Here is a 19,441-nt window from a genome sequence, read left to right as displayed (position 1 = left end):
GATCTCAGGTGATCTGCCAGCCTTGACCTCCCAAAGTGCTGGGATTACAGGCATAAGCCACCTCACCTGGCCCATAATAATGTTAAAAATGAGAATTTTTGGCTGGGTACCTTGGCTCATGCCTGCAATCCCAGCATTTTGGGAGGCAGAGACAGGTGGACCACTTGAGTTCCAGAGTTCAAGACCAACCTGGTCAACATGGCGAAACCCCGTTTCTACTAAAAAATAGAAAAAAATAGCCAGACGTGGTAATGGGTGACTGTAATGCCAGCTACTCAGGAGGCTGAGGCAGGGATAATTACTTGAACCCAGGAGGCGGAAGTTGCAGTGAGCCAAGATCATGCCACTGCACTCCAGCTTGGATGAGAAAGCGAGACTCTGTCTCGGAACAACAACAACAACAACAACAACAACAAATGAATTTTTATACCACTGATGTTTAGAATAGTGGTCAGTTAATCAGTACACCCCCTGTCACCTCAAAAACAAATAGTTTACACTAATTGGACACAAACAAAAGCCAAGAGTTAGAAAGACAATGGCCTGGTAAATACAAGAACACTGAAAGATTTCATCTACTACACAACTGAAGTATTTTGTATTTTTTGTTGGCACATCATAATTGTATACATTTACTGGGTACATGTGATATTTCGATACATGCATATAATGTGTATTGAACAAATTAGGGTATTTAGGCTATCTATCACTTCAAATATTCACCTTTTTTTTTGGTGCTGGGAACATTTCAAACCTCTTTTAGCTATTTTAGAATATAAAATAAATAATCGTTAACTATAGTCACATTACGGTGCTACCGAGCACTAGAACTTATACTTTGTATGTACCTGTCTGTTTGTACTCATTAATAAGTTTCTCTTCATCCCTGATCCCAATCACACACCCTTCCCACCTTGTGGTAACAATCATTCTACTCCCTACGTCCTTGAGATCAACTTCTTAAGCTCTCACATGAGTGAGAACAGGTGATATTTGTCTTTCTGGGCCTGGCTTATTTCATTTAACATAATGACCTCCAGTACCACCCATGTTGTTGCAAATGTAAAATGTCATTGCTTTTTATGTCTTAACAATAATTATTTATACATACTTTTATTTATCCATTCATCTATTGACAGACATTTTGTTATTTCGTATTTCGGATTTTGTAAATAGTGATGCAATAAACATAAGAGTGAAGATATCCCTTTTAAATACGAATTTTCTTTGCTTTGAATAAATACTGAGCAGTGAATTCCTGGATCATATGGTAGTTCTATTTTTACTTTTTTGAGAAACTTTTATACCGTTCTCCATAATGGTTGTACTAATTCACATTCTCACCAACAGGGTATGAGTTCCCTTTTCTTCACAACCGTGCCAGCATTTATCTTTTGTCTTTTTGATAATTGCCGTTCTACCTAGAGTGATATCCTGGTTTGATTTACATTTCCCTGATGACTAGTGTTGTTGGCAAGTTTAAAATAGACTTCCTGGGACTGGGCACGGTGGCTCATAACTGTAATCCCAGCTTTGGGAGGCTGAGGCGGGTGGATCACTTGAGGTCAGGAGTTTGAGACCAGTCTGGCCAACATGGTGAAACTTCGCCTCTACTAAAAATACAAAATTGAGCTGAGTGTGGTGATGAGTGCCTGTATTCCCAGCTACTCAGGAGGCTGAGGCAGGAAATTGCTTGAACCTGGGAGGTGAAGGTTGCAGCGAGTCGAGATCGTGCCACTGCCTGAGCGACAGAGTGAGACTCCATCTCAAAAAAAAAAAAAGTATACACACACACACAGACACACACACACACAGACACACACACATACATTTGTTGGCCCTTTGTATGTCTTCTTTTGAGAAATGTCTGTCTAGATCTTTTTGCTAATTTATGTTTGGGTTATTTGGTTTTTTTATGCTGAGTTGTTTGGGTTTCTTACATATTGTGGGTATTAGTCCCTTGTCAGATGAATAATTTGCAAAAATTTTTCTCCCATTCAACAGGTTGTCTCTTCATCCTATTGATTATTTCTTTTCCTGCACAGGAGGCTTTTTGAATTTAATATAGTTCCATTTATCTATTTTCTCTTATTACCTGTGCTTTTGTACTTTTTTTTTTATTTTATTTGTAATTATGCACATGCTCTGCAACTATAACTTCTAACAACACTACTGAAAGTATATCCTAGGGGGAATGGTAGGGAGAGGCTGAAGCTGACAATGCAGATTTACCCACCTACTTAAGCTCACAAGACAGCTATAAACTCTCAAAATGTCAATGACCATAGTCCACTCATCATAATAACATGAAATGAGAGTGACACTTGGGAATTTTTTCAAAGGCTAGCAACACATTTAATTACAGAATTCACATCTCTGTAAAGGTGGCTTGTCTTTATGAACAAAAGTTAATCCCACAAATAACATTCAAGAGGTTTTCTCTTTATGTGTATGTGAATACAGATTGGAACAAAAATAATTCTTCTACATGTTTATGAAGAAAATAGGTACAGATTGATAAAATTGCTTATAAAAGCCCAGATAAGAAAAATAAGGCCCCAAAATAAATCAAAACTTGAAAAAGAAAAAAAATAAATAAATACAAACATTATACGTAAAAGCGGAGAAAAACCTGGTTTATGTGAAAAAACTTACGAGTCATGCAATCATGAATCAGCAGACCCTTTCTTCTTGTACTTTCTCATCTTCCTTCTCCTTTCTTCTAACACTGCTGTCAAGGCTTACTGTAAGAGACTGTAGTGACACCTAACAGGACACCACTCTCCTTCACTAAGTTTGGCAAGATCATCTCCTTCATCCTGGAGATGAATTAACCAAGTTTGTAAGGTCTTTTCAGGTTACTGGACAAGGAGATTCTAAAGGGCTCTACATTTTTTTATTAAAAGTACAAGTCTTAATAACTCACTTGGGGCTGTCTATGGTGCCAGGGACCTACTAGAGCCAATCATAGTTATTGGGCAAAACTCAGCAAGTGGGGTCTCCAGTGAGTTTTGGTACCATCGTTGGACAACAGTAGCAGCTAGGAAATTGCATCCCAGGTTTTGTTAGAGCCCCTTTGTTGAATCTCTAATCAGACCCGCCTAGCAAGCTCCTTGACTATCACAGATGCAAAGGATTGGCTGTGCAGCAAGTCTTGTCTAGGAAGGGCAGCTGTCCTGAGAGAGACCCTCCAGGTAAAGTCTTTGTACATGCCTATGATCTAGGTCAGAAAGATCACAAACAGATTTTGACCAGGAGTGATACTTTTCAACAATTATTTAATTTTTGCACACCACAGACATTTTTAAAATTGAGATACAAATATTGTCCATAAAATACAGTAATCTTAGTGCACTGTCCAATTGTTTACATATAATTATACAATCACTGACTAAATCACGATTTAGAACATTTTCGCCACCCATGACAGTATTTATTTATTTATTTATTTATTTATTTATTTATTTATTCATATTTTTTTTGAAAGGGAGTCTCACTCTGCCGCCCAGGCTGGAGTGCAGTGGCGTGATCTCAGCTTACTGCAACCTCCCCCACCAAGGTTCAAGAGATTTTCCTGCCTCAGCCTCCCGAGTAGGACAACATGTGCCACCAACACACCCGGCTAATTTTTTGTATTTTTAGTAGAGACGGGGTTTCACCATATTAGCCAGGATGGTCTCGATCTCTTGACCTCGTGATCCCACCTCAGCCTCCCAAAGTGCTGGGATTACAGGCGTAAGCCACTGTGCCTGACCGCCACCACAGTATTTTTATGATCCTTGTCAGGCAACACTGCCCCTGAGGCACCCAATAGTCTCACTTCTATCGCCTTATGATAGATTTTGTTGTGGTTGTTGTTGTATTTAATTGTTGTTGTTGTTGTTTGCTTGGTATTTGTCATATAAAAGGATAATAAATGTGTTTTCCTTTTAACTGACTTTATTCAACATACTATCTGTGAAACATATCAATGTTGTTACAGTTTGTTCTTTTTTATTACAGTACACAGTGCACATAAAACAGGGTATGGGTATAACACTTTTTTCTGTTCTACTATTATTGTACACATAGTAATTGTTTTCCATTTTTGGCTAAGTTAATAAAACTGTTGTGAACATATTCATTGCCGAGATGAACACACTTGTTGCAGAAATGAACATATTCATATATTTGTCTGTTTAAGATTTAATGTGCATTTCCATTATGAGTGATTTTTTTTAAAACATGGTCACTAGCCTTTTGGATATTCTATCTTGTAAAATCCCTGTTCACATCTTTTATACGTTTTATATTGGGTTCTTAGTCCTGATTTATAGACATTCTTCATATCCCCTGGAAACAAAATTGAGGTTTTAGCTGTTATCTCTGGAACTGATGGAACATGAAGACAAAAAAACAAATATATCAAGTGTCAACGAAGCGGGAAAAATGAATGAGAAAATTTCTGAAAAATTCAACCTGTGATATACACTAAGTGTCTCTTTCATGCACATCTGTGGCCTTGACTTTACCTGAATGGCAAGCTATGTGAAATGGTATTGCCACTGTAGATTCCTAATGGGGCCTCATGCTCCTTAGATGGAGAAGAGGGACTCCAGTGTGAGCAGAAAGCATGGAGGACTGTGTCAATTACTAGAGCTTCTCAGTGGGATGGTTCCTTGCTTCAGCAGTTACTTTCTCCCTAATTTTTCAGAGGCCATTTCAAGTAACCCACAAAGACATCCAGAATTCCGGAGTAACAAGTGAGGTGGAGAAAGACTCACTTTCAGGGAAATATGATGACTGGGGTTTCACAGTGCTTAAGTGGGAGCTATTTGTCATAGTTAAAAACAAAAATAAACAAACAATAACAACAACAACAACAAAACAGTCTGCAGCAGCAGAAAGGGCCATGTGAGTTAACTGGAAAGTCAGGCACCTAATAATGGTAGTTGTGTTAATTAGACAGCAAAGTTTCTACCTAGTTTTCGAAAGCCAAAACACTGAGAAAAAATGCTGAGAAAAACAGTGTCATGTGGTTGCCACCAACGATTCAGTTGGTGCAAACGTAGTGGTGAAATTACTTTTGCTCCATTCTAATATATCACAATCAAACAATGTTATAGAGAATACCAAGTTGTGTCTTAAAATTCAGTAAGCAACATAAATATTGGACAAATGTGGACAAAATTATTAATTCAAGATGGTATTATGTAACTAAAATTAGGATACTAAAGTAACATATGTTATATATGTTACATATACTAGCATGTATGTCTATTAACATGTCTGTACATACATATTTCCTGTATAATCATTTAAGCAATACTAATTTAAATACAGATAAATTTGCTTATATTGACTATAAACAGAAATAAAATTTCTAATCAATAGAAAATATTTCAATGAGAAAAGCAAGCCATTTTATTTAAAAGAATACACTAGATAATGTTGCAACAGTGTCCACATTAATTCCAAATTATTACATAATTGTAATGCAATTTTATTTAGAATTCAAATGTATTGGATTTTATTACTATATTTGTTTTATAGTATTTCCTACAAAAAAGTTCTAACTATCCATTCAGGAAAATTTTTGTTAAAATTATAAGGTCTATTTGGAAGAAAAAATATAGTAGTAGAAGATAAACCCTATAGGATATTAACAATTAAAATAATGTTATTATATTTGGAAAGAATAATGTTGATCTAAAATGGAGAGAGTAGTGGGAAAATGGCAGAACAAAAACATATCCAAGAATATATGGGAAACTTAATATTAAAGGTAGTATTTTAACTCAGTTGGAAATAGATAAGATTATTTAGTAAATGGTTTGGGGGTATTAAGATGTTACAGGAAGAAATACACTTAGATTTTATACATATTTTATATGAATAAATTCTAGTTTTATTGAAGAAATTCACACAGAAATAATATTTCAATATTGAAAGTAAATACAAAGCATCCTTGTGCAAACTGCAGCTACAGGAGATGTTTCTACAGTAGAATTAAAATGAAGAAGCTGTGAAATAAAATATTTAATTATGTTAAAATGTATAAAGTATATAAAATACCAAAAAATCATACAGTGTCAAAATGACAACCAGTCAAATGAGAAATATTTGGAAATCTATATTCCAAAGGTGGCTGAAATGACTTGGAATGCTTCCACATTCTATTTACAACAAACTTACTACTCAATCAGCAAAAGTAGAATCTCAAATTTGGTCTTTGTATGTCGGTGAGAGACAACATTTCTAAAAAGAGCCATTTGAAAGGAGAAACTACTGATAGTTTCTGAGCAGAAAATGAACTTAGGAGACAAGAGCTGCCATTAAATTTAAGGAAGGCAAGAAAGAAAGTAATTAGATTATTGCAATAATCCTGTTATAATTGTGACTGTGATTAGCTTTGTCCAAAGTATGTATATACAATTGTGCAGGTTGTTACTATTTAACCTCAGCATTATTGAAGTCATAAACTTCAAACTTACATGAAGTGCCATCGGTGATTTGGTGATGGCAGTGTAAATGAAGACAATGGAGATGATGATAGATGACAGATAAAGATAGAAAGGAAGGAAGGAAGGACAGAAGGAAGGAAGGAAGGAAGGAAGGAAGAAAGGAAGGAAGGAAGGAAGGAAGGAAGGAAGGAAGGAAGGAAGGAAGGAAGGAAGGAAGGAAGGGGGGGAGGAAGAAAAAAAGGAAGGAAGGAAGGGAGGGAGGGAGGAGGGGGAGGGGAGAGGAGGAGAGGGAGGGGAGAGGAGGGGAGGGGAGAGGAGGAGAGGGGAGGGGAGAGGAGGAGAGGGGAGGGGAGAGGAGGAGAGGGGAGGGGAGGAAAGGAAGGGAAGAGAGAAAGAGAAAGAAAGAAAAAAGAAAGAAAGGAAAGAGAAAATACAGGAAGAAAGGAAAGAAAGAATAAAGAAAAGACAGAAAGAAAGAAATGATTAAATAGATGTTATGTATTACATATGTGTAGTTGCATATATATGTCTGTCTATCCTGCTTTTTAGGCTTAAAAAAACCGATATTATACTAAGAGAATAAAGTGGATATGGCGTGATTAATGCGTAGAGTGAATAAAAGCCACCACTGAGGATTTCTGCATGTGCAACTAGTTGAGTGATTTCGTCAGTTGTTTTCATATATGTATATATATATATATATGCCCTTTCTACAATACAGAATGTTACATACTTATTATTTGTCTCCTGCAACCAGAATAAAGGACCATGAAAGCAAAAATTATTTTTTATTTTTTATTATTTTCCTGTGTCTGTCTGTCTATCTATCTATCTATCTATCTATCTATCTATCTATCTATCTATCTATCTATCTATTTTTTTTTCCAACAGGTTTTTGGACAACAGTTGGGATAACATGGGTAAGTTCTTTAGTGGTGGTGATTGCAATTTTAGGACACCCATTACCCGAGCAGTGTATACTGTACCCAATGTGTAGTCCTTTATGCCTCAAACCCCTCCCTTCCTTTCCCCTGAGTCTCCAAAGTCCATTGTATCATTCTTATGCCTTTGCATCATCACAGCTTAGCTCCCACTTATGAGTGAAAACATACAATGTTTAGTTTTCCATTCCTGAATTACTTCACTTTGAATGATGGTCTCCAATTCCATACAGCTTGCCGTGAAGGCCATTACTTTGTTACTTTTTATGGCTGAGTAGTATTCCATGGTGTGTGTGCATGTATGTGTGTATACACATATATACTACTCAGTATTACGTGTGTGTGTGTATATATATACACACACACACATACATATCATATATGTATATTTATCTACTATGTATCTATCTATGCCATATTTTCCTTATCCATTCATTGATTGATGGGCATGTGGGCTGGTTCCATACTTTTGGAATTGCAAATTGTGCTGCTATAAACATGCATGTTCAAGTATCTTTTTCATAAAATGATTTCTTTTCCTATGTGTAGCTACTCAGCAGTGGGATTGCTGAATCAAACAGTGGGTCTACTTTTAGTTCTTTAAGGAATCTCCACACTGTTTTCCATAGTGATTGTACTAGTTTATATTCGCACCAGCAGTATAAAAGTGTTCCTCTTTCACTGCATCAATGCCAACATCTATTTTTATTCTTTAATTTTTTGATTACAGCCATTCTGAAATTCTAACTCAAATCTGGTTTTCACCTGACAGATCCAGATTGGTAAATGCAACTATTTATTCAAAATCTCCATCTTATTATTTTAAAGGCATATTGAACACTGTCTGAAAGAGAATTTATGATCATCTCTCTGTGTTTAATCCACCGCCTTTTCCCCATTTTGTTGAATTTCACATTGTTCTCTTTAGCTTCTAATTAAAAAATAATCTGTTTCTGCTCTCTTTCATTCTCTCTCTGTATATATATATGTGTATGTGTGTGTCTATCTCTCTCTTTATGCATCTATGTATCTATATATTTATCTATCCTGCCATTTATCCATTTGTTGAATCCTAAATAAAGATGCTAAGGTAATCAGAATGCTAATGTTTTAATTTATTATGATAAAAAATAAAATTTAAAATTGGACGGAATCTATTCTCTCTTTCTCTCTCTGTACTGGAATAACACTTAGATGGAAACATTTAAATAGTTAACAGAAGAAAGAAGAAACAGAAATATATCACATTTTTAGTAAAGTATTTGATTCTTAAGCCACTTGCAAAAATTTACAACCCCAGATAGACAAAACAAATTCTGAAAAAATTAAAGTAATACATGAAGACTAGATCTAACGGATACTAAAATTATTATATATAATGCCAGAAAACTTCACAATGTGATACTAGGAAGTGAATGCACAGTATAAAAATCTAAAAAGGAAAAAAAAAACTCTGGTGGATACGGTGTATTATACATAGTGCATACATGCTTGTGAATGCAAGATATAATATTAAACACACACAATTCGATAACTTCTTTAAAAAATGAAGATTTTTTTTAAAAAGCATCTCTAAAATGTTTCATTTATAAAAGAAAATTAAGCAGAGCCCTTATATATATTTTTATTTTTATTTTTTTTATTATACTTTAAGTTCTAGGGTACATGTGCACAACGTGCAAGTTTGTTACATATGTATACATGTGCCATGTTGGTGTGCAGCACACATTAACTCGTCATTTACATTAGGTATATCTTTTAATGCTATTCCTACCCCTTCCCCCCACCCCACGACAGGCCCTGGTGTGTCATGTTCCTGTGTCCTAGTGTTCTCATTGTTCAATTCCCACCTATGAGTGAGAACATGCGGTGCTTGGTTTTCTGTCCTTGTGACAGTTTGCTGAGAATGACGGTTTCCAGCTTCATCCATGTCCCTACAAAGGACATGAACTCATCCATTTTTATAACTGCATAGTATTCCATGGTGTATATGTGCCACATTTTCTTAATCCAGTCCATCATTGATGGACATTTGGGTTAGTTCCAAGTCTTTGCTATTGTGAATAGTGCTGCAATAAACATACTTGTGCATGTGTCTTTATAGTAGCATGATTTATAACCCTTTGGGTATATACCCAGTAGTGGGATGGCTGGGTCATATGGTACATCTAGTTCTAGATCCTTGAGGAATTGCCATACTGTTTTCCATAATGGTTGAACTAGTTTACAATCCTACCAACAGTGTAAAAGTGTTCCTATTTCTCCACATCCTCTCCAACAACTGTTATTTCCTGATTTTTTAATGATTGCCATTCTAACTGGTGTGAGATGGTATCGCATTGTGGTTTTGATTTGCATTTCTCTGATGGTGAGTGATGATGAGCATTTTTTCATGTATCTGTTGGCTACATAAATGTCTTCTTTTGAGAAGTGTCTGTTCATATCCTTTGCCCACTTTTTGATTGGGTTGTTTGTTTTTTTCTTGCAAATTTGTTTGAGTTCTTTGTAGGTTCTGGATATTAGCCCTTTGTCAGATGAGTAGATTGCAAACATTTTCTCCCATTCTGTAGGTTGCCTGTTCACTCTGATGGGAGTTTCTTTTGCTGTGAAGAAGCTCTTTAGTTTAATTAGATCCCATTTGTCAATTTTAGCTTTTGTTGCCATTGCTTTTGGTGTTTTAGACATGAAGTCCTTGCCCATGCCTATGTCCTAGGTTTTCTTCTAGGGTTTTTATGGTTTTAGATCTAACATTTAAGTCTTTAATCCATCTTGAATTAATATTTGTACAAGGTATAAGGAAGGGATCCAATTTCACCTTTCTACATAAGACTAGCCAGTTTCCCCAGCATCATTTATTAAATAGGGAATCCTTTCCCCCTTTCTTGTTTTTGTGAGGTTTGTCAAAGATCAGATGGTGGTAGATGTGTGGTATTATTTCTGAGGCCTCTGCTCTGTTCCATTGGTCTATATATCTGGTTTGGTATCAGTATCATCCTGTTTTGGTTACTGTAGCCCTGTAGTATAGTCTGAAGTCAAGTAGTGTGATGCCTCCAGCTTTGTTCTTTTGGCTTAGGATCGTCTTGGCAATGCGGGCTTTTTTGGTTCCATATGAACTTTAAAGTAGTTTTTTCCAATTCTATGAAGAAAGTCATTGTTAGCTTGATGGGGATGGCATTGAATCTATAAATTACCTTGGGCAGTATGGCCATTTTCATGATATTGATTGTTCCTATCCATGAGCATGGAATGTTTTTCCATTTGTTTGTGTTCTCTTTCATTTTGTTGAGCAGTGGTTTGTAGTTCTCCTTGAAGAGGTCGTTCACATTCCTTGTAAGTTGGAATCCTAGGTATTTTATTCTATTTGAAGCAATTGTGAATGGGAATTCACTCGTGATTTGGCTCTCTGTTATTGGTGTATAAGAATGCTTGTGATTTTTGCACACTGATTTTGTATCCTCAGACTTTGCTGAAGTTGCTTATCAACTTACGGAGATTTTGGGCTGAGACGATGGGGTTTTCCAAATATACAATCATGTCATCTGCAAACAGGGTCAATTTGACTTCCTCTTTTCCTAATTGAATACCCTTTATGTCTTTCTTCTGCCTGATTGCCCTGACCAGAACTTCCAACACTATGTTGAATAGGAGTGGTGAGAAAGGGCATCCCTGTCTTGTGCCAGTTTTCAAAGGGAATGCTTTCAGTTTTTGCCCATTCAGCATGATATTGGCTGTGGGTTTGTCAAAAATAGCTCTTATTATTTTGAGATGCATTATATCAATACCAAATTTATTGAGAGTTTTTAGCATGAAGGGCTGTTGAATTTTGTCAAAGGCCTTTTCTACATCTATTGAGATAAACATGTGGTTCTTGTCTTTGGTTCTGTTTACATGCTGGATTACGTTTATTGATTTGCATATGTTGAACCAGTCTTGCATCCCAGGGATGAAGCCCACTTGATCATGTTGGATAAGCTTTTTGATGTGCTGCTGGATTCGGTTTGCCAGTATTTTATTGAGGATATTTGCATCGGTGTTCATCAGGGATATTGGTCTAAAATTCAATTCTTTGTGTGTGCTTATGCCAGGCTTTGGTATCAGGATGATGTTGGCCTCATAACATGAGTTAGGGAGGATTCCCTCTTTTTCTGTTGATTGGAATAGTTTCTGAAGGAATGGTACCAGTTACTCCTTGTATGTAGCTCTGGCAGAATTCGGCTGTGAATCCGTTTGGTTCTGGACTTTTTTTGTTGGTAGGCTTTTAATTATTGCCTTAACTGTGGAGTCTGTTTTTGGTCTATTCAGGCATTCAACTTCTTCCTAGTTTAGTCTTGGTAGGGTGTATGTGTCCAGGAATTTATCCATTTCTTCTAGATTTTTTAGTTTATTTGCGTAGAGGTGTTAATAATATTCTCTGATGGTAGTTTTTATTTCTGTGGGATCAGTGGTGATATCCCCTTTATCATTTTTTATTGCTTCTATTTGATTCTTCTCTCTTTTCTTCATTTAATCTTGCTAGCAGTCTATCAATTTTGTTGATCTTTTCAAAAAACTAGCTCCTGGATTCATTGACTTTTTGAAGGGTTTTTGCGCTCTATCTCCTTCAGTTCTGCTCTGATTTTAGTCATTTTTTGCCTTCTGCTTTTTTTTTTGAATGTATTTGCTCTTGTTTCTCAAGTTCTTTTAATTGTGATGTTAGGGTTTCAATTTTAGATCTTTCCTGCTTTCTCTTGTGGGCATTTAGTGCTATAAATTTCCCTCTACACACTGCTTTAAATGTGCCCCAGAGATTCTGGTATGTTGTTTCTTCGTTCTTATTGGTTTCAAAGAACATCTGTATTTCTGCCTTCATTTTGTTATGTACCCAGTAGTCATTCAGGAGCAGGTTGTTCAGTTTCCATGTAGTTGAACGGTTTTGAGTGAGTTTCTTAATCCTGAGTTCTAGTTTGATTGCACTGTGGTCTGAGAGACAGTTTGTTATAATTTATGTTCTTTTACATTCACTGAGGAGTGCTTTACTTCCAACTATGTGGTCAATTTTGGAATAAGTATGATGTGGTACTGGCAGAGACTTATATATTTAAACAGATGAAAACAAAAATAGTAAGAATATATGAGGTTTTAAAAACAACAATAATAGTAACCTTAAAGGTTTGACAAGTCTAAATATTGCACAAAACATAAAAACAGAAAAAGGATAAATATTTCACTGTTATGTTTAATTCTAACAGAATAATCTCTATGCCAGGATGCAGGAATCACAAAATATTTGTTTAATTTATTTGTCGATAAGGAAATCACTTTAGTACCAGTTAAATGATACATGAAATATGTTTAAAATATATTATTGCCTGAAGGTAAGGTATCTGTTATATAAGGAAATCCCACAAGTTAATTACTAGGACCTTGCCAAATCTAAATGGGAAATCAGCAAGCAATTTACATAGGAAGTTCACCAAAGAGGACACAGAAAATCTTAAAATTTGTTTAAACTTATTCATCATAAGTAATGTGCAAATTTAATTGGCAGATACCATTTTTCATCTGTCATCATGGCAAAGATAAAAATTGTTGATAAGATATTGTAATGTTATGCTATATAGGAGATACCAATACAGTCAACTTCACATGTGGGTGTATAACTTTGACAACTATTGTTGCCAATTTGCCAGTGAAAATCAGAATTACAAAGTCTGATGGCATAGTGTGTTTGCTTAAATCCTTGTAGCGATTAATTGAAGTGTTGTTTCCTCTTCTTCTACACAAAAATGTGTGTTTTGCCATACACACACATGAAATTTTATAATATATAATTTGATGCATAGGTGTTCAATTACATTATCTTCTCTGTGACAGTTACTGACTTTTGCTTTCCATCATACTCCCACAAGGAAATAAAGTCAGTTCTCATAGGGGAATTTTTTTTCTGTAATATCTGCTTGTCTGCTTTTATCACATCGTTAGCCCTTCATCTAGTAATGTCTTTGAGAGGAATTCTCAAGCTTGAGTTCTCTCTGTTTCTGCAGAGAATTTTGTAGCCATCCTGATTTTTCCCAATAATCATGATTAGATGTTTGTATTTATAAGATCAAAGGATTTTTTTTTTTTATTTTTCAAGTCCATTTATTTTTAATATGAGGTAATTTTGAGTATTCCAAACCCACACCTTTGGCAATTTATGCTGGTAAACAATGTTCCCTTTTCTCTGTAGATGCGAATTTCTTTTATTTTTGGATTTTTTTTACTTTCATTAAGACAAAGATTGTTCTGTTCTATTCAATTTGCTCATTTTGGTCCTTTACAAGCCATATTATAAACATACTGGAGTTGTATCTATCTTTCTGTCTGCCTGTATACATATCTATATATCTACGTTTACGTAAATATGTCTATACATATTTTTTGTTTCTAATAATTTTTTAAAACTCTGTTCATTTTCATTTCATTTTCTTGGAGTTCATAAGCCAATATTTTATGCTTCTAATGTTTATAGCCCTATTTTCCTTTTTCATCATTTACAATGTGATATCTTAAGTTTTCCTTGTAATTTCTTCTTAAATTCTGCCAGTCCAGAGTTCTCTTCTCCTGATACTTGACAGTTTTTCTTTGAGGTTTTGTATATCTCATTTCAGCTGTCAGCTACACTGTTTTTTGGTTTGTTTAGGAAGTTTATTTAATCTACTATTTTTGTATCCTATTTCTTTCTTCTTATGTTCTTCTAGTTTTTGTGTGTGCTGTCCAAGTTAATTTTTAAGTATAATACATTGTTTAATGATACGAATTCTTTTCTGACCAGCTATTGCAGAAAACATGTGATGTGTGGAGAAGGCAGTATTCAAGGTGAAAATGCTCATATGTTTGAATGATTTAGTTTAGCTCTTTATTTTCTTCAAAAGTTTTCCAATCGTAGAGATGTTCTCAAATTAGAAACTTCCTAAATAATAGACTTGCAATAATTTGTGTGATTCCCTATTCGCTGCACTACCCCTCCTTTCTCTGTTACAGCAACAGAGAATAGCCTATGAGCTGTCACCACTAGCACTTATGTCATCGCTCTTGTGTTAAAGACAGTTTTTTGTTTGTTTGCTTTCCCTCTCAGTTTATGCCACTTGCTTTGGAGAACTGTTCTCTTCTAGCTTGGCCCAAGGTTTGTTCCTGAAATCATCCTCTTTAGTCATCTTTCTGAAATCTTGTTGGTTACCAAAGACATTCTGTAGCCCTTGCTCATGTGTAGTGGTGTAGAATCTCCTGCTCTTTTTGGAAGCTTACGTTTTTGTTTCCTTTTTCTGGTTACGATTGCATTATCTGTTTGACATATAAGGTGTAAAAGAGTCATCTTTTTGGTACCATTTATAAAATAAAATCCTTTTAATGTTTATCTGAAGCCTCACAGCTACAACTTTAGTGCTAATCTAACTGCATTGACTTGCCTCAAAATACGTCAAATACCAGAACTAGCATATGTCCCAGTACAATTTCATGTCGTAATCAAGTTTTTATGTATTATAGGCACATTTCGTATTATTACATGTATTTGGTGTAGTTAACAGAAAGTCATATTTATTTAAATTTTATTGACATTGATGCACCATTTGTAAACGGTAAAATTTAGAGGCTTCTAGGATTGGTGCATCTTAAATGTCATGCAAGTCTGAAGGTCGCATGAATACCTGCTTTGCTGATGAATAAATTTTCGGGAAGGTAAGCCATCCCAATCGCTTGACGCTTATGAGACTATGTAATCTCATAGTCATACCCTTCAGAGAAGTGCTCTGAGGAATCCATTGTGATAAAAATATGAATTGACCATGTAATATACATATTCACCATAGTTCCATTTGAGACTCTCATAAAAGCTATACATGTTACATCCACAGGCGAAATTAAATGTATAAATCATTTATATGAAGAAGTGTTTTATGTCTGAATTCATAGGATTTCTAAGTGCCTAGAATACTAATCATAGGAAAGGGATTCTTATGTCTTAGATTTTGATGTCTTACATGAAAACATATATACAGGCTTAAAATACACATCTACATTAGAACTTAGAGTATAATAAAAAAAGAAGTATAATTCTTAGTTACCATGGAATATAACAATAGACATTAATTACATTCTAGTTCAATGGTTGAGATTAAGTGAGATCTGCCTTATTTACCTTCATGCATGGCTTTCAACTTTATAGGTTAAACAGACTTGCCTTACTTGTAATAAGGTGGGGTAATTTTAGGTCTCAGAAAATGTCATTTTGAAAGTTATCATAAAATGGCATAGTTCCTAAGCAATTGATATTTCCAGCAAAACATCTGTGTTAAAGTCATTAGTAAATATTACATATCAAAAAATGTGTCTAGAAAATAGAACCTTTAGGAAATAATTAAGTTACAGAAAGTAAGAGGTTTGGAAATATAGCGATGTTCAAGCATTTAAAATCAAAAGTCAATTTGTCCTATTCTAATTCCATCAGTTCTTTTATTTTCTTAATATTTACCCTAATGTCACTATATCATGGAGTGTTGTCTCATTATTACAATGGAATCTGTATCATTCACTCTTGTCTTTATACTGCTCACAAGTAACAAAGACTATTATTTCTTAATGTATTATACAGAATTTGAATTTGAGAGCTAATAATAAATTTATCTATGATAGCCCTAGGCTAAACATTAAATTTTTGTTACCATCCAGACAGTTCATCTTTTTTACCTAAACAGGAATAGGATTGAGACACTATTTTATTTCCTCTCAAAGCCTAAAATAAATCAAAACTAATAAATAAGTAACTGATTAAATAAATAAAACAGTAAAAACCATGTTTCTTGTATCTAAAGAGGATTGAGCTCCACAAAGTCGTAATCTAAAGCACAAAATCATTCAGTCTCCAACAGCGCATCCTCCTGCTCTGAGTGAGTATATTTGCATATGGATGTGTATTTATGTGAGCACAAAGGAGCTTCACCTAGGGCCTATACTTCTGAAATTACGGTTTTTATTATTACCATTAATATTAACGCCTTATTTTGAAATAATTTTACACTTAATTAAAAGTTTCAAAACAGTACTAAGTATCCCATCTACTCATCACACACATCACTAAGCATAACTATTTCCCACATTTGCTTTTTAAATAATGTATCTTTTTCTTAAATGTTGAAATTTTCCAGAGTAATAGACATGATGTCTCATTACCTCTAAATGTGTCAATACTGATAGCCTAATAATACGGAAATTCTCTTACATCAATAAAATGTAATCTTTCTTTGTACTTCATAATCTTGGTATTTTCTACGAGTTCAGGCCAATAAGTTGATCAAGGAATGAATAGGCAGTATGTGAAATGAAAACAGGAGTTGACCTGAAGTACTCCCATTAACCAAACTGAGGGCTATTTGAACATCAAACAAATAATAATAACAGTGATAGACTATAACCTATAAATAAAATCAGAATCCAGGAGTTCATACTGATGTAAATAAAACAAATAAATAAACGTCATAGAATGGAAAGTTTCTTTTTATAGTGTAATTTCTGCCTAAAAATGCAGAAGCAATGATGAAAATAGGACATCACAATTTGACAACTACAATAGTTACAATACATGCTTCCAAAAGTCATCAATGCCTGCTAAAAGCATCTAGAATGTGATGAAAAATAAGATATTTACATAATCCCAAATTATTTCCTGCAGATCCTTATTGGTGCAAAAGAATAAAACAACAACTTTGTAAAGGAAAATCTTGACAGACACCACCTTAACCAGGAGATAAACACTATTACCAATAATGACATGTGAAATGTCTTAAAACAATGCACTGAGAAGGATACAGAGGCAGTTTCATGATATTCTGAATAGACGTATATAACAAAAATTGAATAATGAAAAAACATAAGACAGAGCCAGATTAAGGAACATTCTTCAAAATAACTAGTGTACACTCTGCAAAATAGTCTTATTTTTTAAAAAAATATTGATTTTGCTTGTTTTGCCCTTTTTCCATGGTGGAACATATCTTTATTCCTGGTTCTTCACTGTTATTTTTCTCTTCTCGTTGCATGTATTATACAGAATTGCTACACATAGCGTAATGCACTCTAGATGTCACTATGTGAAACTGCATAATAGACCCCAATTTCAGCTCAGTTCAAAAGGTATTTACTGTGTGAACACCTAGGTTATAGATAATTTATCTTTCCCTTACCCATATAACAAAAACTCTCTCTTTGGCCTATCCATTACATTCAACCTTATAATATTTTGACAACAATGATTCATCTCCCTTACTAGATTCCTCCTGTTCCAACCATGTGAAGTGTCAGCTCTGCTTCCCCTTCACCTTCCGCCACGATTGTAAGTCCCCTGAGGTCTCCCAGGAAGTCAAGCAGAGGCCAATATCATGCGTCCTGTACAGCCTGTGGAAGTGTGAGTCAAACCACATTTCTAAGGGGTGCATCCGTGCCTCACTCACCTTTGTATTCCTAGTGTGCATAGATGGTAAATAAATTGAATTTTCAATCAGTGCCATATTTTTAAGTCTTGACACTTTCTCTTTTGTTGTGTACTAAAGCAGGACATGGGTCTTCTCATCATTTTTAGGGTCAGTTTATGTTTCCATATTCTCCCAACTGCACTCAAAAGATTTACCTGCAGATCTAATTATTTCATCCCTGCCGTTGTAAACTAAGTTTTCGAAGGGAAATTCATGTGTATTTATCTTACCATTGATCATAAAGGCAGATATGCAAATATAGGTCAAAGAGGCATTCAAAGTTGGCCTCCCTGGAAGAGCTCAAAGCAATTCTTACAATAAATAATGTGTTACATGTAATATTTTAAAATTGAATGTAAAAGCAAACCGGTTTTAAAAAGATAAAGAGCCTCACTTTTTACAAAGTTCCTCTAGAACATGCATGAGATTGCAATCTCTTTAGGCTTTCTTCTCTTAAAGTAAGTGAAACTTTTTTTATTATGTGATTTTTCACTCTGTTAACTAGTGATCAGATCAATTATGTACCCAACCATTTTTTTTTTTTTTTTTTTTTTTTTTTTTTTTTTTTTTCTGTTCGCAGGAAGAAGAAATTGATCCATTATTCTGTCTGGTTTGAAAAAAAGTCTAAAATAAATTTATATTTGGGAGTTTATTTTATTGGGCTGTTTTCAAAAAGAAAATGCATGAGGAGGAAAATGTGCTAACGAAGATTCTTATGTAATTGTCCCTATGAAAGGCTGATAATTAAGCCCAATACTGGGCTACTTTTCCAAAACCAAGTCCCTAATACAAAAGAGGCAATTTCTGTGGTACTGATTTTATACTTTAAGATAATAAAACTAGGTTCTAATTATTTCAGTGCCACTGGTCTATAATGGGCATTAAAACTCATTATCTGCATTCACATGTTTTGTTGGTTGAAATTATCTTCCCTTATCCTCCCTACAGGTGTAAGTAACCAAATGAAGCATCTAGAAGTTCAAAATTATTCTGATTTTTAAAATAAAAATTAAACAATTAGAATAAAACAAGTAGTATTTTACAGAGATTAGTAAGTATGGTTATTCAGGGGTTGCATAAAATTAGAAAAATAATATAATAATATTTATTGATGAATTGAATTGTGTATGACATGGCTAACACAGTATCCATACAAATAATTTTCAACCTTGCATGTCCTACTGAATTCAAATGGATTCAGCAAGCTACAAGTCGCGCATTAAAAATAGTCAAAAGTCCAAATCCAGCCAAGAGGCCTCTTTTGGCCAGAGCCTTGTGATATGGTTTGAATCTGTGTCACCACCAAATCTCATGTTGGGTCGTAGTCCCCAGTGCTGGAGGTAGGGCCTGGTGGGAGGTGACTGGATCACTGGGCTGGATTTCTCATGAATGGTTTAGCACTATGCCCTTGCTGTTCTCCTGATAGTGTGAGTTATTCTGAGAGCTGGTTGTTTAAAAGCCTGCAGCACCTCCCCCGGGGCTCTGTCTTCCTCCTGCTCCAGTCATGTAAGGTGTTGGCTAGACTTCCCCTTCACCTTCCACAATATTTGTAAGTTTCCTGAGGCCTCTC

Source organism: Rhinopithecus roxellana, chromosome 3, assembly GCF_007565055.1.
Source record: "Rhinopithecus roxellana isolate Shanxi Qingling chromosome 3, ASM756505v1, whole genome shotgun sequence".
Taxonomy (NCBI): Eukaryota; Metazoa; Chordata; class Mammalia; order Primates; family Cercopithecidae; genus Rhinopithecus; species Rhinopithecus roxellana.
Note: the sequence above shows the minus strand (reverse complement) of the source record.